Source organism: Rhamphochromis sp. 'chilingali' (assembly GCF_963969265.1).
Source record: "Rhamphochromis sp. 'chilingali' genome assembly, chromosome: 7".
Taxonomy (NCBI): Eukaryota; Metazoa; Chordata; class Actinopteri; order Cichliformes; family Cichlidae; genus Rhamphochromis; species Rhamphochromis sp. 'chilingali'.
The window spans coordinates 7,501-26,006 of NC_137934.1; the positions used below are offsets into that span (position 1 = coordinate 7,501).

The 18,506-nt window shown below is 41.7% G+C and overlaps 3 long non-coding RNA genes across 3 annotated transcripts; 2 read left to right on the forward strand and 1 right to left on the reverse strand.

The window, feature by feature from the left end:
* Window positions 1–1,916: 1,916 nt before the first annotated feature.
* Window positions 1,917–5,669, forward strand: LOC308400026. Its single transcript, XR_013972300.1, has 2 exons — window positions 1,917–1,973; window positions 3,005–5,669. It is a non-coding gene; the product is annotated as an uncharacterized lncRNA (long non-coding RNA).
* A 1,104-nt stretch (window positions 5,670–6,773) lies between these two features.
* Window positions 6,774–8,656, reverse strand: LOC308400102. The gene is made up of 3 exons (XR_013972311.1): window positions 8,368–8,656; window positions 7,572–7,632; window positions 6,774–7,114 (listed from the first exon to the last, which is right to left on the reverse strand). It is a non-coding gene; the product is annotated as an uncharacterized lncRNA (long non-coding RNA).
* Window positions 8,657–10,799: 2,143 nt separating this feature from the next.
* LOC308399769 lies at window positions 10,800–12,652 on the forward strand. Its single transcript, XR_013972255.1, has 3 exons — window positions 10,800–10,841; window positions 12,086–12,394; window positions 12,481–12,652. It is a non-coding gene; the product is annotated as an uncharacterized lncRNA (long non-coding RNA).
* Window positions 12,653–18,506: the final 5,854 nt, after the last annotated feature.

An 18,506-nucleotide genomic window follows, 5' to 3' on the forward strand; every position in this document is an offset into this window, starting at 1 on the left:
GTATTTATATGATATTTTGTGTCAACTGTGGAGCACAGTACATTGGCGAGACTAAGAATTCCATATCGGTCAGAATGTATCAACATCGTTACAATATTTACAATAAAAAGGAAATTCATACTTTATTAGTGAAGCATTTTATTTTACATGGCTGGCGGAATCTCAGAGTTGCGGGGTTACAAAGGAATGTGGTATGGACAGACAATGAGAGACGAAAATGTGAAAGGAGATGGATTTTCAATCTGGGGACGAGGGAGGCGTCAGGGCTGAATGAAAGGGGGTAATCCGACATTGGACGCTAAGTCCTGAGGGGAAGGACGCCCCATTTTCTCATTCAGACCCAAACCCCGGGCATATTCCCATTAAGGTTGGAACCCCAACCGGGGGGGTAATCCTAACCCTAACCACAGTAATTGGAGTGATTATTATAACCCTATCCCCATCCGATCCCTAACCATAACCATACTCCTATCCCCATCCTAATCCTAACCCTAACCCGACCCCCATCTAACCCCCTAACCCTAACCATACCCTCTATCCCCTCCCCTATCTTACTTCTAACCCTAACCATGATTTCTACATTAAAAACCGTGGAATCACGTAAAATGTTAAAAACAGCGAATTACAAACAACAGCAATTTTTACAGTACGATTTCATGGTGTAGAACATTAACATATTTATATCTAAAAAGGCATATAATAGGGCAAAATTTAAAAACCAGTTTATTTAAACAAATAACATTTACACAAAACAAATACGGTTAAAAGCATTTAATATTTAAAACAAGGGATTCCATAATATTCAAATTCATATATACACTCAAATCTTAAAAATGGTTTATATACACAGGATAATATGGGCTTCAATACAACACAATTGGAAAGATTTGGTTAAAAAACTAAAAAAAACACACACAGAGGGGAGGGTATAAAGGGAGGTGGAGTCAGCTTGGAGCTCATTTCGACTCTGGACTCTGAGGAGTGAACATCAATAGCCACAGCCTTGTGCATTACAGCCTCATTTCTGTAGCTTTTTGTGTGCCAAGCGCCTGAGGAAGACCCTTACAGGGTCGAAACGTTGCGCGTACGGCACACTGTTTTTTGTAATTAATTAAATAAAACTTTTGTTTTAATTTTTCTTTTTTTCTTTTTTTCTTTTTATTTTGACATTTGTATCTCGCCACATAAAAGCTCAAATAAGAGTTATAATTATTTAGATAACAAAGGCGAACCCACATTACAAGGACTACAATAATACACAAAATAGAAAACACAACAACACAAACACAACACTTTGCCAAAGACTGAGGACCGGATGGCCTCAGCAGGTTGGACCACCGTCCGATACGGGAAAAGGCGGAGGCTTTCCCGTAATCGTGACAACCAGCAGGGTGGGTTTCCTTCGGGAGGGATGGCCCGTGCGTTTCCTGCCTCACAGAGGTGGCAGGCTCAGTCCCCTTCCCCTAACCTAACCTAACCCTATCCTATCATTTAAGCCTCATCATACCTGCCGTGGGCCACTGGAGGGAGACAAATCACCATGCACTAAAATTCAAATTTTGCACTGCAAACCTCACAGTGTCTGTGTGTGTGTGTGTGTGTGTGTGTGTGTGTGCGCGCGCGCTTTGGTGTGTGTGTGTGTGTGTGTGTGACAGAGAGAGAGAGAGAGAGAGAGTGACACTTGCTGTGTATTTAAGAAACAAACGCTCAAAGAAACCAAACAGAATGACACAGGCAGAAAGACACTGTTTTATTTTGGTAACCAATGATGCATTTCTTCTCCCCTTGTACAGGGCCTTTTATGACAGGAACAGGAACCACAGAGCGTCAGCCGCACACATCGAAGCTGCACAGGGCACACGCGGCGCCACGCAGAATAAATGACGTTCCTGGGCCAAAGCCCGAAGCCCAGCCACCCGCTGCCTCCTCGCCGCCTCCTCCCGGGACCTTCAAGGACCACCCACCAGCCACTGGTACACATTCCAATCTTACACAATGGCCCCAGCATCACAGGGCATCTCCTGACATTAAAATCTATCCTGATTTCTGTTGTTTTTCCCTCATCTCTGAGCCGCTGAGTGTGAGTGTGTGTGTGTGTCTCTCTCTTTTACACAAAAAACACATGTCAGTTGTTAAGGAAAATGTTATAAAACACTTCTTCAGTAAAGACTCAGAGAAGAGAAACACACAGAACTTCTTGCTAGCAAGGGCAGCCTCCACTCTAAGAGACTCCAGTGAGAGAACTGCCCCGGTCTTTATTTTATACTCCATTGAGCGTGTGTGTGTGTGTGTGTGTGTGTGTGTGTGTGTGTGTGTGTCTCTTTTACACAAAAAATACATGTGAGTGCACTTGCAACAACTTTTAATATGCAATGTACAGGACTTGCCAGCTAGGCGCCATCCTGTGGACCAAACATGCAATTGAAAGATGTTATTTTCGCCAGTATAACTCCTTCAGACACTTTGTACCGCATTGAGCCAGCAGAGGGAGCACCTCTTGTTCAATCCCAGTGGCACAGCAGCTGCTCTGCTTCTGTGTGTGTGTGTGTGTGTGTGTGTGTGTGTGTGTGTGTGTGTGTGTGTGTGTGTGTTGACAGAGAGAGAGAGAGACAGAGAGAGACAGAGAGAGAGAGAGAGAGAGGGAGAGATACAAAGGAATGTAATTCAAATTTTGCACTTCAGACCTTACAGTGTGTGTGTGTGTGTGTGTGTGTGTGTGTGTGTGTGTTGACAGAGAGAGACAGAGAGAGAGAGAGAGAGAGGGAGAGATACAAAGGAATGTAATTCAAATTTTGCACTTCAGACCTTACAGTGTGAGTGTGTGTGTGTGTGTGTGTGTGTGTCTCTTTTACACAAAAAATGCACTTGCAACAACTTTAATATGGAATGTACTGGACTTCCCAGCTAGGCGCCCTCCTGTGGACGACAGGTGCAATCCCAGTTGCACAGCACTTGACCAGCTTCTGTGTGTGTGTGTGTGTGTGTGTGTGTGTGTGTGTGACAGACAGACAGACAGACAGAGAGGGAGATTCAAAGCATCAGGACCAGGAGATGACACAGTGCTCCAAAGGCCTGGTTCTGCTGCCTCCTCCTCCACCCACCTGCTGCAGACGCTTCTGTGAAGGGAAACTGCTACATGTTATGTCACCAATCGCTGCCATGCTGCGTGTCTAACGACCCGGCAGGGCCTGCTGAGTACAGTGGTGGTGGACCCAGGCCCTCTGCACCTTCCTTTCTCCGATTGGGACCGTTTTGTCCCATCCTTTTTGGTCCGATTCGCCATATCTCCAGAACCGAAGAAGCCATCGGCGTGGCCTCTTCGCCACAGCGTCCGGCACCCACCAAAACCCCCACCTAGACACCAACCTAACCCCTAATTATTGCTAGTTATTTTAATTTTTACCTGTCGTCTTGTGTTCCAGTCGGTCGCAGCAGCAGTGTGTTACCAGTCGCCAATACTCTCCTCTTTAGTTTGAGAAGTCTCCTTTTGTATTAACTATGCTTTTCCAAAAACGTCTATCTTTGTGTACACGTTGAATGAATGTTAATGGGAGACCAGTTCTTTGGGGGGGTTTTTTGGGTTTTTTTTGTGGACAATCCTTGTCAGTGTTGGAGGAGGACTGTGAAGGACGACCGTTTTGCTCTCCCTGACATTTCGTATTAATGCTGGTCAAGAACAAAAATGAGAATGACACTGCTGGAAGTTATCACATCACTATAGTTTCTTTTAATAAGCACTTTTTAAAACTTTATATATTTATAATGCAAGGTAGCTAATGAGTAGACATACTGAGTTTGTGGGTCTCGTCTTTATGACATGTTTAAAAAAAAAAAAAGAGAGAGAGAAAAAGATTTGACTGTTTGTCCTCAAACTTTCAGACTCTGCTTTTGTTTCCCCAGCCCCGATTTCTGAGTGAAGGTACGCGTTTCAGGATATTTCATTGAAATATTGCTCTAATATTTTCAGTTTAGTTCTGGCACAAGGCACACAACACAGACACACTGAGCTCGGCCTGAAGAAGGCGAAGGAACGCCGAAACGTCGCGAAGAGCTCAGTAGATGCGCGTAAACCCAAGATGGGCAATTTTTTGAACTGGGGCAGGGGTACCACCATCCTGTCCCACGGTGGAGAGTGCATCTCAAGGAACCGGCGATTGCTGGTTCCCTGATCTTTTTTCAACACCCTAACCCTTTACCACAGACGTGGAGTCAGGACCCGCTGTTCACTTTCAGTCAGTACACTGAAAATGAGTTTCATCAGACTAACCACAAATGTACGACAGTCAAGAACTTCTGCAGCTCTGAGCCAAGTTTCCTAAACACTCTGCAGTATGAGGAGGACGAGTTCTTTAGAAAACTGATAGCTGCAGAAGGACAAACCTCAACTCAAAAATCTTTAAAACGCCTTCATTCTTCTCATATGATTAATGAGAAGGAAAACGGGACACCACTGTCTTATAATTCCCCAGGAACAAACTCCTCTTTCTCTCATTTCAGACCTGTTTCAAATCATAAGCAGACACAACCAAAAACCGGCTCACCTAATCAAACCAAATCCTAACTTTAAGCCACTATCCAGTCCTGTCCCCCTTCTCTCCTCATACCGGTACCCACAGTTCAGACCCCACCTCAGGCCCCTTACTGCCTGAGGAGGGGTCTGAAGTATTTTCCAGCCTTATAAAGAAAGGGAAGACTGAAGTGGCAGACTGTCATGCAAAAAGCGAGCATCTCCTCCTTGCACTGCTTACAGTCAAATGACAAAATATGTGAACTCTTTTTAAACAGGAAAAAGGAAGAAATTGTACACCAGAGGGGGCAAGAAGGAGAAAACTTGAATATAAACTCAAAAGAAAAACCGCTGTTCCTTCCCTCCCCCAGAAGGCAGTAGAATATCATCATGTTAAATGCCACTTTTGGGGGGGGGGGGGGGGGGGTAAAATTACTTGACAAATATGTTTCTCTTTTTTGTTATTTCGTCCCTCTTTGTTACAGCTACAGGAGGACAATAAACAGAAGAAGGAGAGCGGCACCAAAGAGGCGAAAAAACGAAAGAGCGCACCACCTCCTGACACCACATCCACAAAGAAGTCCAAATGTACCTCCAGTGCTGAGGGGGACGACAAGGAGGTTTTTCTCCTCCCTGTTCGTGGGCGTGAGCGTTACGAGATGTTGAAGAAGATCAATGACGGTTTGGAGCTGCTTGACAAGGACAGCAAAAGCAAGTCAAAGGTCTCAGTGAAGCATGAGGTTCCCGTGCCCTCCAGTGGAAAGAGGCTGCTCCAGAGAGGAGAGAGGAGTGACAGCGACTAAGATGCCCATCACCTCAATTTCGAAAACAAATGTCACCTTTTTGTCTAAGCCTTTAGGATTATTTCAGGTTTTAAATGCCCATTTAAAAACCAAAATGCCATCCTGCCTCAGTTAAAACGGTTCCTGAAACTGTACTGCCTGATTAGTCACTGCACTGACATACTGTTGTGTTCAGTTATGTTTTTCTTTTCTTTTTAAAAAAAACAAAAAAAACAAAAAAAACAACAACCCTATGTTCCTAATTGGGTTAGAGCCGTTCAGCATGGTTTGAGTGAGATTAAGAATGATCCTTGTCATAACGAGTCACTGCCGTTTATTTAAATAAAGTTCAAAGCTAGGCTTGCAAAACTTGAATGGAATTTGCCTCTGATGTTGCTGTATTACTGTGCTACAGTCCTGTCGCACCATGTCATTTTTAAAAAAAGAAATGTATATATTTTGCATGATTGTCTGGGAAATGCAACCACCTCTGCGCAACCTTGATTCATATGCAATATGTAATCATGTTTGTGTAACATGAAAGAAAAAAGAGAAAAAATGATGATAAATGCAAAGACTGGTAACAGCGCTAAGAACCATAAAGCAAGAGAATTTTTAAAAAACTGTGAGAAATAAACTACACTGTAAAAAAAATAACCCTATTCAAATTAAAAAAAAATGATGTCCAGTTGTCACATCCAAAATATTTGGCTTTATAGAATCCAAATTGAGTCACTTGATATGACCTGATACTTTTATGTTGATATAAACAATATTACTAGACTTGACTGAAACTTTAAATTTTGCATTGATCCAAATTGATTTTTTTACATAGAACCATATTTTAATTATTGAACCAAGCTAATATATTGAAATTTAACCAACCTAATGTATTCACATCGAACCAAATTAACATGAACTAATATGTTTGTGTTGAAGCCAGGTAATTGATTTACATATATTCAAACTATATTTTTTACATTTCATTTCAGTTCAAAAATGCTCTGCATTTCCTATAAAAAACAAGACAGTTGGCCAACCAATTATTTCAAAATTATTTATTGTTCCAAACCATTTTAACTATAATCAATAGAGAGGATTAGTAATATACAGATTTAGTGCTACGGCAGAAATGATTAGAGAAATGTTTGTTTTATAAAACCTGCAATCTTTTGAAAACCAGTATAAAACCTGCAATCTTTTGAAAACCAGTATAAAACCTGCAACCTGTCTAAAACTGGCATAAAACCATTATAAAAACTATTTTTAAACCAATTTGCAAGTACTCAAAAATGTTTATATGTGCACTGTGCCTGTACAATGTAAAAAAAAAAAAAATCTACACATGTATCAATGAAATCAACTTAAATCTCCCTTTCAAATGGGTGTTCTTATAAATTTTGAATGTAGAATACCACTGCAGGCCAACCAAGCAAAATAACCAAGCACACATGCACATGCATGTGCACATACACATACACATGCACACATGCATGCAAACACACTACTGTGCAGTGTTAAGTTCACAATTAAGTTTGCGAATCTTAGAGGTCATCTTGTTAAAGTCAAGCTCCATCATAATCTTTTGAAGAGCCTCAAAGGTGAACCTGAATCCTCGTGGATATTCCATATTAAGAGCATAACAGAGTCCAAAGACCATTGCCACTCCAGCTGCCACAGAAGGCAACTCATTCAGGACTTCCACACCATCAATGATTATCCCGATGTCTCGAGGCTGATGTAGGAGGCTTGAGTTGTCCCTGAAGACGAAGAGTGCCATGGTGGTACTCTGCAGCTCTTCCTCAGCTTCATCTTTCTGGGATATCTTGAGGTAAAATATGGAACAAAATGTACAAGTGAAGAATTGAAGTCTGGCACACCTGATAAATCTTTGACCATAATAAACTACTATTTTGATAGTTGTTTGGTCACAGACTATTAGAACAATTATTTGACTAATCAGATTGTGAATTGCATAATCATTAAATTAAATCACAAAGCCCAAGAAAAAAAAAGAAAACAATACAGAACCCTAAGATATTAACTTGATGAGTTGATTAATCGTTGCTGTCCTACATTAATCACTGCATTTAATAGCAGAGTTGTCAAATTTACATCAAGAGACTGCATCTCATGTAGAGACAGAACAGATATGGACATACCATGTATTCTTTTATCAAGTCCTCAACACATCAGCAAGGTGAATGAGAGGATAATGAGGGAGAGTCTAGATTATTATGAAATGTTTAAAAAGGATGTGCAGTGTAAATGCAAAATGATACCTGTTCAGATTAAATGAAAATGTATGCTTCAGCCATGGAATGGATGGAGCGATCTGTGGTTCTGAAAGCATACAGAAAAAAAAGAATAATGTTACTTCTCTATAAAACACATTACATAGAAAAACCAAGAAATACGTAACATGACATACCAAACAGTCTACAGACCAGCCATTAGCGACTAAGTTTGGCATAGGGTCAATTTTTTGCTGTTAAAATTAAAATTTCTTCAGAAAATGCACATTTTTCCGAGCTGCGCCTGAAAGTCAATTGAAGGAATTAGTCTTATGTCATTGATCTTATATGCTGGCTTGTTATTTCTGTCTCTAAATCATGCACATTAATAATTATCTTTTGCGCTCGGTGTACACACACATAACACACAGATATTTATATGAAGAGAGACAAACGTGCGCGCACAAACACAAGCTTGTGTCTAGAAACCGCGAGCTCACCAGAAAAATTCAAACGAAGCGGAGCACGGAGTTATACTATGAATGTTATGAACTATGAACTTATGCTAGCTAGCTTTATCCACCACCGATGCATCGTGGTAACGCTAGCTAGTTAGGCAAAAAGCCGTTTTTTACCAGTATACTAACTTGTATTCCCGACTGTGATGGTCGGTTTCTGGTAACCAGTTCTAACGTTGCGCAGGATAGCTAGCTAGCTTATAGCTAGCAGCTACAATCATGCAAAAATTAGGGGTGGCTGTCGACCCAGCTTAAATGGGGTTATTTTCTGCGATTTTGGCAATACAAATTATAAAAGCTTTTGTAACACACTTGGCTTTACTTACGTTTATTTTCAGATGAAATTAATCAAAGATGTGACATGATGTTTCCAGCAGCCATGCAGAATAAAAATGGGTCCCGGTCTATTTCTGGTGGGCGTGTTCAAGTGCAAATCACTTTGACTCAAATTAAAGATATTATCTGTTCAACATGAAAAGAAATATATGTTTTGAGAGAAATCAAAAACTTTGCGTTGCGATGTTCACAATCCTGTACTGACACTATGGGCACATTTTTAGAAATCTATTTAATTCCACAGAAAGGTTAGCCACTTTAGTGTTTCACTTGTGACCTATTTATAGCTCACTGAAGATGGTTTTAAAATGCAACAATGTTCGGAGATAGAGAGAAAAAAAAAAAGAACTTTGGTGCAGGTGCAGGTGCAGGTGCAGTCTTTATGTAGCTTTCTGGTGACCTTAAAAGAACCTTTACGAAGCCCGTTGACAGGCCTTTAATCGAATGATCGGTTGGTTGATTGATAACAGAAAAAAATGACACATAAGATGGACATAAAGGACTGAAAACACCAAGAGCAAAATATTGCATCGCACTCATTTATGTAGTTTATTTTTAGATTAGATAATTTTGCAAAATAACGCAGCAAAATAAATAATAAGAGCCGGGATGTGCAGACTATTTAGCACTGAAAAAACTCCGTCCATGTGAACAGAATCAGGTGTTACCTTACCTGTTGATTAAATATCAAGACTATTTAGCAATAAGCTTACTTTAAAGGCTCGTAATAGGTGAACTGTCTTGGTATAGTTGAGTCACGCAGAGTTCATGGTCCATGTTGTGTTACTTGTTGTTTGTGTGTGTGTGTGTCACCCGATGACCCCTGGCGCCGGAGCGTCTAGACTACATTAGAGATGTGTCACAGCAAAGAGCCGCACCTGCGCTCAAAGAGAGCACATACATAGAGGTGAGGTATGAGGATAAATGGATAGATGCGGTCCTTTTTCGAAGCTGAGCGCACAGTTGTATTTCCTGCACAATCACACACGAAGTGAGGCTGTGTTTATGCCGGTTATACCATGAATATACACCCTGCAGGCACCACTTGTTTGTCAAACTGTTTATGAAGCAAAAGTCACATTTCTGTTTATTTACAAAGCAAAAAGAAGGGGGGAAAAGAGGCGTAGGAGGGGGTGGAGCGTGCGCACTAGCATACCGGCGACGGCTGTTTCCTTTCACTAAAAGGAAAAAAATAATAAAATGTGTACTTCACGTTACGGTTGAAACTGGGGTTTTTTTTGTTTTTTTAATTTTTATTTTATAGAAACAATTTTTGCTCATAACCAATTGACAGGGGATTTCTTAAAATCACCCCGCAGTTCTTCAGCTGAGACACCTGAGTTAGAAAACACAAACACTGCAGCTGTCTTTAACTCGCGAGGGCAGTCATGGACGCAAGACCTGCGTCTCATCACTGCTGCTTTGTGAATGTCTGTCTGTGAAAAGCGCTTAATAAATAAAGTTTACTTACTTACTTACTTACTGAGCCTGCAGTTCAGAAATTTAACCATTAGATGGAGTCATTGCCAAAGCAATGACTCCATCTAATTGCTATGACTTTTGGTGTTTATTTTGGACCTTAACTCGCCCCACAGTTTTGAGACAAGGTTCACATATGATATATCATTGTGTGCGGCTGGAGCTGGAATGAGTTGCTATGACTTTTGGTGTTTATTACTTCTATAGTTTTTTAAATATGAATATTTTAATGCAAGTTTTTTCCCATTGAAATGAATGGAGAACAAGAAAACTTCATTTGTGGTGTGCTGGCTCACTCTAGTGGTATGTCGGGAGTAATGGAGGCGGCCGCTGTGTCCCTGTGGTTGGCCTACTTGTCAGATATCGACAAATCCTACACTACAGACCAGTTGACAGCGTGCAATAACCCAGCCGATTCATTCGTCTTTACACTACCTCACAATCGACTCAACGGTGAGTTATTTGTTTGTTTTGTTTTCTCACAATTAATGTAAAGCCAAGGTATATATCAACGGCGCGCGCAGCGGAAGTATGGCATTATAGCGGATTATAATGGGGGACGCTTTTATTTTGTATAACTACCGGAAGTAGTTCCTGTGTACTGACGCTAGCTGGGTAGCTAGCGCCGCGTCGCTTAAAAAGCAGCCGGGCTTGTCTTAAACTTAAGAGGCTGACACTCGCTAAACCACCCGATCGCTCGCCAAGCGACTGTTTCACACTGGACTTATTTTTCGTTAATATGGGCCGATAATTCCTTTATTCTAGTGGTATGCCGGGAGTGGTGCGGCCTATTCGGATTAACGTAATGATGACACTATCAACGGCGCGCGTCAGTCCGCCCCTCCTCCAGTTTGAAATTGACCTTAGAAGACACCGTAGCGTATGCTGGACCCGCATGTATCTGTCCACCTCTCCTACGTTTTGAAATTGAGATTTGAACGTCATTTTCTGAAGTATTCGGAACAACAGTGTAAGGTTTGACAAGGTAAGTGTATCTCTCTCTCTCCGGTTTGAAATTTAGCTTTGAAAGTGATTTTTTAATGTGTCTGGGTGATTCTTTGTCGTGGTCATGTTCGGCAGATGCTAACGCTAGTTAGCGGGTATTCAGCCGAGGTCTACAAAATGATGGTATCTACAAATGAGGTATCTACAAAATGATGGTGTGGTTAGCACTTGGACGTCACTTTATTCCAGAGGTATCGTTTGTAATTAAAACTTGTAAGAAGCGAAGTGATTTTTTTCTTTGTATGTGTATCTTGGCGATCGCGATTTTTTTCATGTGACTGGGTGATTCTTTGTCTGTCGTGGTCATGTTCGGCACAATGCTAAAGCTATTTAGTGGATATTAAGCGTCTCCCGGTTTGAAAGTGATTTATTTATGCGTATGTCTCTCTGCCTGGATTGGAATTTATGCGTGTTTGGGTGATTTCTTTGTCTCGTGGTGAAGCTGGATGCTAAAGCTAGTTAGCGGGTATTCAGCCGCGGTCTACAAAATGATGGTATCTACAAATGAGGTATTTTAATGAATATTTTAATGCAAGTTTCCTGTTTTATTGTGAAGGTCCGCGTCGTATGTGAGTGTGATCAGTTTACGTTTCCCCTGTCCCGTCAGCCCAGATTCCTCCCAGCTGTGTTGCCCTCCTGTCTCTCAACCCCTGATTACTGGTGTGTGTATTTAAGCCCTGTGTGTTCTCCTGCCTGTTGCCGGTTCGTCTGTGTTCCTCCGTGTCAGTCTGTGTAACTCTGTGTCAGTCTGTTACCCTGTGTTCCACGGAGTCCTGTTCCTCGTCTGCGTCTCTCTGCTATTCATCATCCGTTGTCATATGCTCCCAGGTCTGTTATTTTAGTTCTCCCAGTTTAGGTGTCTTTAGTTGTTTGTTATGCCCCACTGTTTGTTTGCTTCTACACCTCTGTAAATAAAACCACCGGTATCTCATCCACTGCCTGCATCTTGGGTCCTCCTTCTAAATCCACACGGCTCGCCTCGGCAGCCGTGACAGGTTGAACATGTAAAACTTGCATGTGCCATTCTCCTCATTTTTAAACTTTAAAACTTGTTTTAAAACTTTTTTTTCTTTAAGTTTTTTTTGGGGGGTGGGATGGAAGCAAAGTTTGTGTGTGGATGTATTGTTGTTGTTCTTTGTTTGTTTTCTCATACTATCAAAATAAACTAAATTGATATGCAGTTTTTCTCTCTCACTTTCTGCCTTTCACTCTTTGTATTTACAGTGCAAACAAGATGGAGAGAAACATTGTCTACTGCCTGCTTTGTAAAAAGCCGCAACAGTCCATTCGCACACACCTGAGCAGAGTGTGCCTGAAAGACTGCACACCACAGGAATGTGAGGAAGAAGCTTCCAGAGCCATTGCTTCACAGAAGCTGTTTTCTAATGAAGGTAGAGTCTGGAACTTCTCAGAGCTCCAGGAGTACTGCAAGGATGAAGAATCTTGCATTAAACTCTGCACTCGCCTTCAAACACGTGGATTTATCATCACGAACAGTCCCAAAGCGTGTTCGACAGTCGTGCCAACAGCGAGGTATGATGACCTTATTGCCACTTCCACATATTGGATGACACATACAAACTTTCAATAATGTCTTACCTCTGTCACATTTGCAATAGGTCTGATAAGAAGGAAATTCTTGCCGTGGCCAAGAAGGATATTGAATATTTCCACACAAGACTTTCAGGCGGTGATTGCATCCCCACATTTGCAATGACTACCTTCAGACAGTACTGCGAGGCCATCCTGATTTTACAACATGGACTGACAGCAAATGCTGTTCAAGAACTTTGTGTAAGTGCGCCACCAACAACAAAAGTGCACGATAAGTGAAATGATGTCTCTCATATTGAAAGGGCCCCCCTCCAGTAATGAGATATGACTCACGAAAGATTGTCACACTCATACTAGTCATTATTGTGTACTGTCCATCCCTAGCCAACTTTGTGTTTCCATATTATCCTACCAGACACACCGTGAATCCATCTTGTTGTTATACGTCTCCTTATACGCCTCTCATGCATGGTTATCGTTATGCTGAAATTCTTGAAGTCTCTCTCGAGCTCGCCTGCTAGCCACACCAGCATACGTGGGCCGGACCGGTTTCCATGTCGCTGCCCCGATTGACAGACGTCCCTCGGCGCTCTCTCTCTCCCGGCTGTTTATCCCTTTTTCCACGTTGTATCCTCTCGCTTGCAGGTCATTAGCAGCCTCCTCCGCGTTGCCATAAGTTTTCACTCCATTTGGCCAGTGGATTCGCATCTTGCTGAGAGGAGTCTGGAAGCGGATGCCTTCTTTCTTTAATATCTTTTTGATATTCACGTACGCTTTACGTTCTTGCACCATTCTCGCCGAGTAGTCGTGGTCAAAATAAACCCTGCTTCCGTCCAGAGTGACTATTTTCTTTTCCCATGCCTTTTTAAGTATCATCTCTTTAGTTGTGAATTGTTGGAAATTGACAACGACTGCCCTTGGGGGGAGACCCGCTGCCGGTTTCGGGGTTAATGCTCGGTGTGCGCGTTGAATCTGGAGGTTGATGTTAATATTAAGCTCCTCTCTGAGCCAGGCTTCCAGAAACTGGGTCAGCGATTCTGCCTTAGATTCGGCTCCCTCTTGTATTCCGTAGATCCGCAGATTGTTACGTCTGGATCGCAGTTCCAAGTCATCCAATTTGGTCATCATCGCTTTTTGTTCTCTCATTAGTTCTGTCAGGGTTTGATTGGCCTCGTGGCTCCACGTCTCCATTTCTTCCGTGCGCGTCAGCGCAGCTTCTAATTTCCCTTCTTGTTCTTTAAGTTCTGTAGTCATGCTCTTAAACTTCTGGTCGATATTTTCTTTGAATTTAGACAGTTCGTGTCTCATTTGGCCAGTAATTTCTTCTTTGAACGTCGTGAAGTCTGATTTCAATTCATTTTGGAGTGATTGAATTTGTTTGCTAATACATTCCAGTCCGTTTTGAAGCGCGGCCATATTAGCTTCAGGTGCTAGCTTGTCCTCGTTGTTCGGATGTTTTATGTCTTTACCTTGGGTGTCCGTAGTTTTTTTTATTCTTTGCTTTTGTTGTCCCTCCGCTCATCTTCCAAAGTTGTTCTGTCTCACGCTTCAATTCGTGTTTTAGCGGAGTTTATCTACTTGGCTTACGGGAGCTCTGTACTTATGCGACCATACTGCTCTACCGCCACACCGGAAGTCCAGGAGACAATACTTTTCATTGCCCTGAAGGACATCGCAGTTGGTGAGGAGGTGTTATGGGACTATGGAGTAACTCGGAAATCTTATGGTGGTGAAGGGGAAGACTTGGAGTGGCTGGACAGCTGACTTAGATTTTATCTGTTCTTTTCCTCTTCTCTTTGCATGGGCTTTTTTATGCAGTGGTTTTATTCTTAGAAAACACAGCTGTTTTTACATTTGTTTTGTTTTAATTTACGTATTGAAATAAAGTGTCATGTTTCCAAATTTCACTCTGCTTCAAATTGTATTATTTACGTTCACCGTTTCGTGTTTTATTGATACAGTAGGAGAAAATATAATAAAATAAAATAATAAGAAAATAGTAAGGAGCAAAATATTAGAGAGACATGGTAAAAGAGAAAAGATGACTAAATATATATGTATCTATAAATATAAATATATGTACACTAGTGATTAAATAAGAAAATCTTGAAAAGAAATATGACGGGAGGGCAGATGGGATATTGCACAGGAATGAGCAGCAGAAAATTACAGTATTGCACTTTTAAATATAAATATCAATGACAATAAAGTGGAGTGACCAGTGCAGATTAAACATTACATGTATTATGAAACAGATGGTTTGGCAACAGTGGTCCAGGTAAATGCTACATGGACACCTGATCAGAGGACAAGGGCTTAAAAGGTGTCTGTGTGTCTGTATGTTTATATAATTGTACATATGGAGGACAGATAGCTGCATCGATATGTTGCTCATCAATGACCAGCAATTAAGGGAGAGATACCAAATGACAGTTTGCACAAAGATGGCATTACATCACAAGCCTCCACCGTCCCAGTAACAACAGATTACCATGGAGAATATGGTTTTCAGCTGAGATTTCAGAAGGGTGGTAAAGCAAAGATAAATACATAAATAAATAAATAAAAAATAAAAACAATAATGAAAATGTCATTCTGCCTAATTCAAAATTTCCTAAAACCATACTGGCTGATCAGTTACTGTACAGTGAGATACCATTTTCTTACTCAAGCACATAAAGGTTGGCTAGATTATAAGAGCGAAAGGTGAGCAGTGAAGCTGTTAGCGTGTTACTTGAAATCATAGCAAATGCACTTTATAAAATAAATAACTAAAGGTTTTTCAGAAATTATTACATAGAATAACAAAGCCATACTTTTACATATACTGAAAACAAAAAACGCTTTATCTTAAATGTACATAGTATCAGGGTAGGGGAGCTTGAAAGGAGCATGAAGGGTTTATATTCTCTATTTATTGGTCCTTTCCCAGCGGAAGCAAAGTTAAATCCTGTTACCGTTCAGCTGGTTCTGCCTATTAAGGTGAAGATGCATAATATTTTTCATGTCTCCCAGGTGAGGTGAGTTTGTGCAGAAATAAGTTGACAACCGCTGTAGTGTGTGACAGAATTATTATATCTTTCAATTATTGTTTATTCTGTTCATTATATCAGCTACTGTTCTACCAGATCTGAGAAACATGTTTTGTCGTGTGTGACAGAGAGAGAGAGAGAGTGACACTTGCTGTGTATTTAAAAAACAAACGCTCAAACAAACGAAAGAGAATGACAGAGGCAGAAGGCGATTGTACTGTTTGTGGCAACAGACGACTCGTTACTCTCCCCTTGTACAGTGCCTCCTGAAGGCATGTGTGGACCAGGAGATGACGCAGTGCTCCAAAGGCCTGGTTCTGCTGTCCCTCTACACCTCTTACTTTTTCAGTTAATCCACTTTTGTCCCATCCTCTCCTGGCTTTTTAACCCCCTAACCCTGACCTTCGGGGTCCATGCTCCCAAATTTGATTTCCCCTAACACCTTGTTTTCCCTAACCCTTTTGGACTCTTTGGTTGTGTTCCCTAGGAACACATAAGCCCTCACGCCACGTCAAGGCAGAGTCCATGTGAGGGTAGTTTTTTGTTTTGTTTTTTTTGGGGGGGGGGGGGGATTTTGGAACATTTAACTTTTTTTTTTCGTTTTAACTCACAAATGTTTACAAAAATAACATATATTATTTTCATCTCAACAATGATTTTTTTAACAGAACATGATGTCAAAAACAGAATTATCAGATGTTTACAAAGCTAACATTTATTGTTTGATTACAAGAATTAAGTTTTCAAAGCAAACAAGGTAAAATGAACAATTTTGGAAACATGTTTACAACCGTAACATGGTATCACACTCGTGTAACATGGAAAAAATCAAAACTTAGTTAAAAAAAAAAAAGACAAGTTTTTCATCACATCATAACTTGAAAAAGCACTGGATTGGTGAATTCTGTAACACCGATTCTTTATTTGTCCAACTTTGACACCAAGTGCAGTCTTTTCTTGACAAATGCCTGGTAAGACCGGGCTGACAAGCCTGCAGCCTTGCAATCCCACACATACTGTGCATATGCATTCTTTACCCTGACTGAAGGGTCCGTGTTCACAAAGCCTATCTCTATTTCTGACCAACGCCTGCTGACATTGGCAGGGATGAACACTGCGCTTGTGCTCACAACCTGAGGCTCTTCATCCTCCAGCAGGACGGGAAGTTCCACGTGATCAAGCTCCAGTTGCAGTGTTGGAGGCTTCTTCTTTGGATGCACTGGATGGATCACCATACGATATGGGATGTCGTAGTACAGTTTGTACAGGGTGAATCCAAACGTATGCTGACATGGAGATGTAGACAGAATCTTACATTTCTGAAGGTCCGCTTGACTGACCTTTAGCTCGAGTAGCAGATCCTTGAATTTCTCAAAAGATATGAAATCCCGGTTCATCAGGAGGCCAACTGAACTCACCAGAATGAGAATTTTCTTCTGAGTTTCAGGATCGGTCTGTTTTGGAAGCCTTTTCAGTACATCGACCAACCATGGCATGCCATGTTCCTTGTATCTGTCAAGATTCCGGGCATAGCAAAGCGAACGTCGCTCCATCTCCATTGAAATATCTCCAACCATGGCTGATGACCGTGCCTCCACCGAAGGCTGTTGGTCATCGTTGTGGACTTCAACAAAGTCAACGAAGTTCCAAGTTGCCTTACGGGTTCCCCGGAGATCACGAAATTTCAAGTCGGGGAACCACCTGATCTTCATTTCAACGAAGCCAGCCTTCAGGCATTCTTGAACATCTTTGCCACAATCTTCAATGAGCACCCTGGCCCTGGAGAAGGTGAAAGGTGTTGGAAAAGAGTCCCTTATGGCGAGGTTCTCAACCAATGCGGAGAGGTTGACGTGTCCCTTCAAATTCTCAGGGCACTTGGCTCCCTGGAGCGCAGCGACGGGGATCTCTTCATTTCGCCGAAAAACGTCTTGCAGCAGAAGGAGGAGAAGTGAGGGACCAATTACGGCAGGCTCACACCCCATGTTACATGTGAGGGAAAACACCCTGTGAACTCGAAGAACCTGTAGGGGATCCTTGGTCCAGTGTAACAAAGGGGGAGGTGTGTCCTCAATTGCTGGCCCAGTTGCAGGACCAAGCGCCATGAAGCCCCGGACATGTGTGGCACTGAATTCATGCCGAGAACTTGTGCCCAGAGCAGAGGAATACACAATGTCAACGTTAGACAAGGGGTGTCCATGGAATGCCTCTTCTAGTGCTATTTCTAGCTGAAAGGCTCTCCACGTGGGCAGGAACCCACCTTTGCCCTCGTGCTGTTGGCCCAGCTGCCAGAGCTCCTCAACCATGTGGGTTAGACACTGCGAAAGGACAGACTGGAGGCTTAACTCTTCCTCCTTCCATTGGAAAGGTACGAGCATTGGGACGTTCTCCAATAACCTTTGGATGTTAGGAATCCAGAAGAGTGAGCAGGAATGGGTTCCTTCAGTACTCCTAAATCCTCTTCATCCAGCCCCTGGACCATCTCAATGCGCAAGGGGTAGTTGCATTTGGACTTGATGGCAAGGTCCCGCATGTGGATTAGATTAGATTAGATTAGATAGAACTTTATTAATCCCTCGGGTGGGTTCCTCTGGGAAATTCGATTTCCAAAAAAGCACAGCATCGACAGAAGTTAGAGTTACAGAATATTATATATATATATATATATATATATATATATATATATATATAAATACAGAGACAATATAAATAAAATATACCAAGGGGATAAATAGAATAAATAGGAATAAAAAATAAAAATACAAGTGAATTGCACATTTCAAGTATTGAGGTCTATTGCACTGTTGACTATTTACAAAAGTATTGCACAAAAGGTATTGCACAGTGAGGTGAAGAGGCACTACAGCTTAGTTGTTCCCCCCTCCTTTGTCCTCCTGTTTCCCCTCCCTCTCCCCTCCAGAGAGGAGTTAAACAGTCTGATGGCGTGTGGGACAAAGGAGTTTGTAAGTCTGTTAGTTCTTGTCTTGGGGAGAAGCAACCTGTCACTGAACAGACTCTTCTGGTTGTTTATGGCCGTGTGCAGAGGATGCCCAGCATTGTCC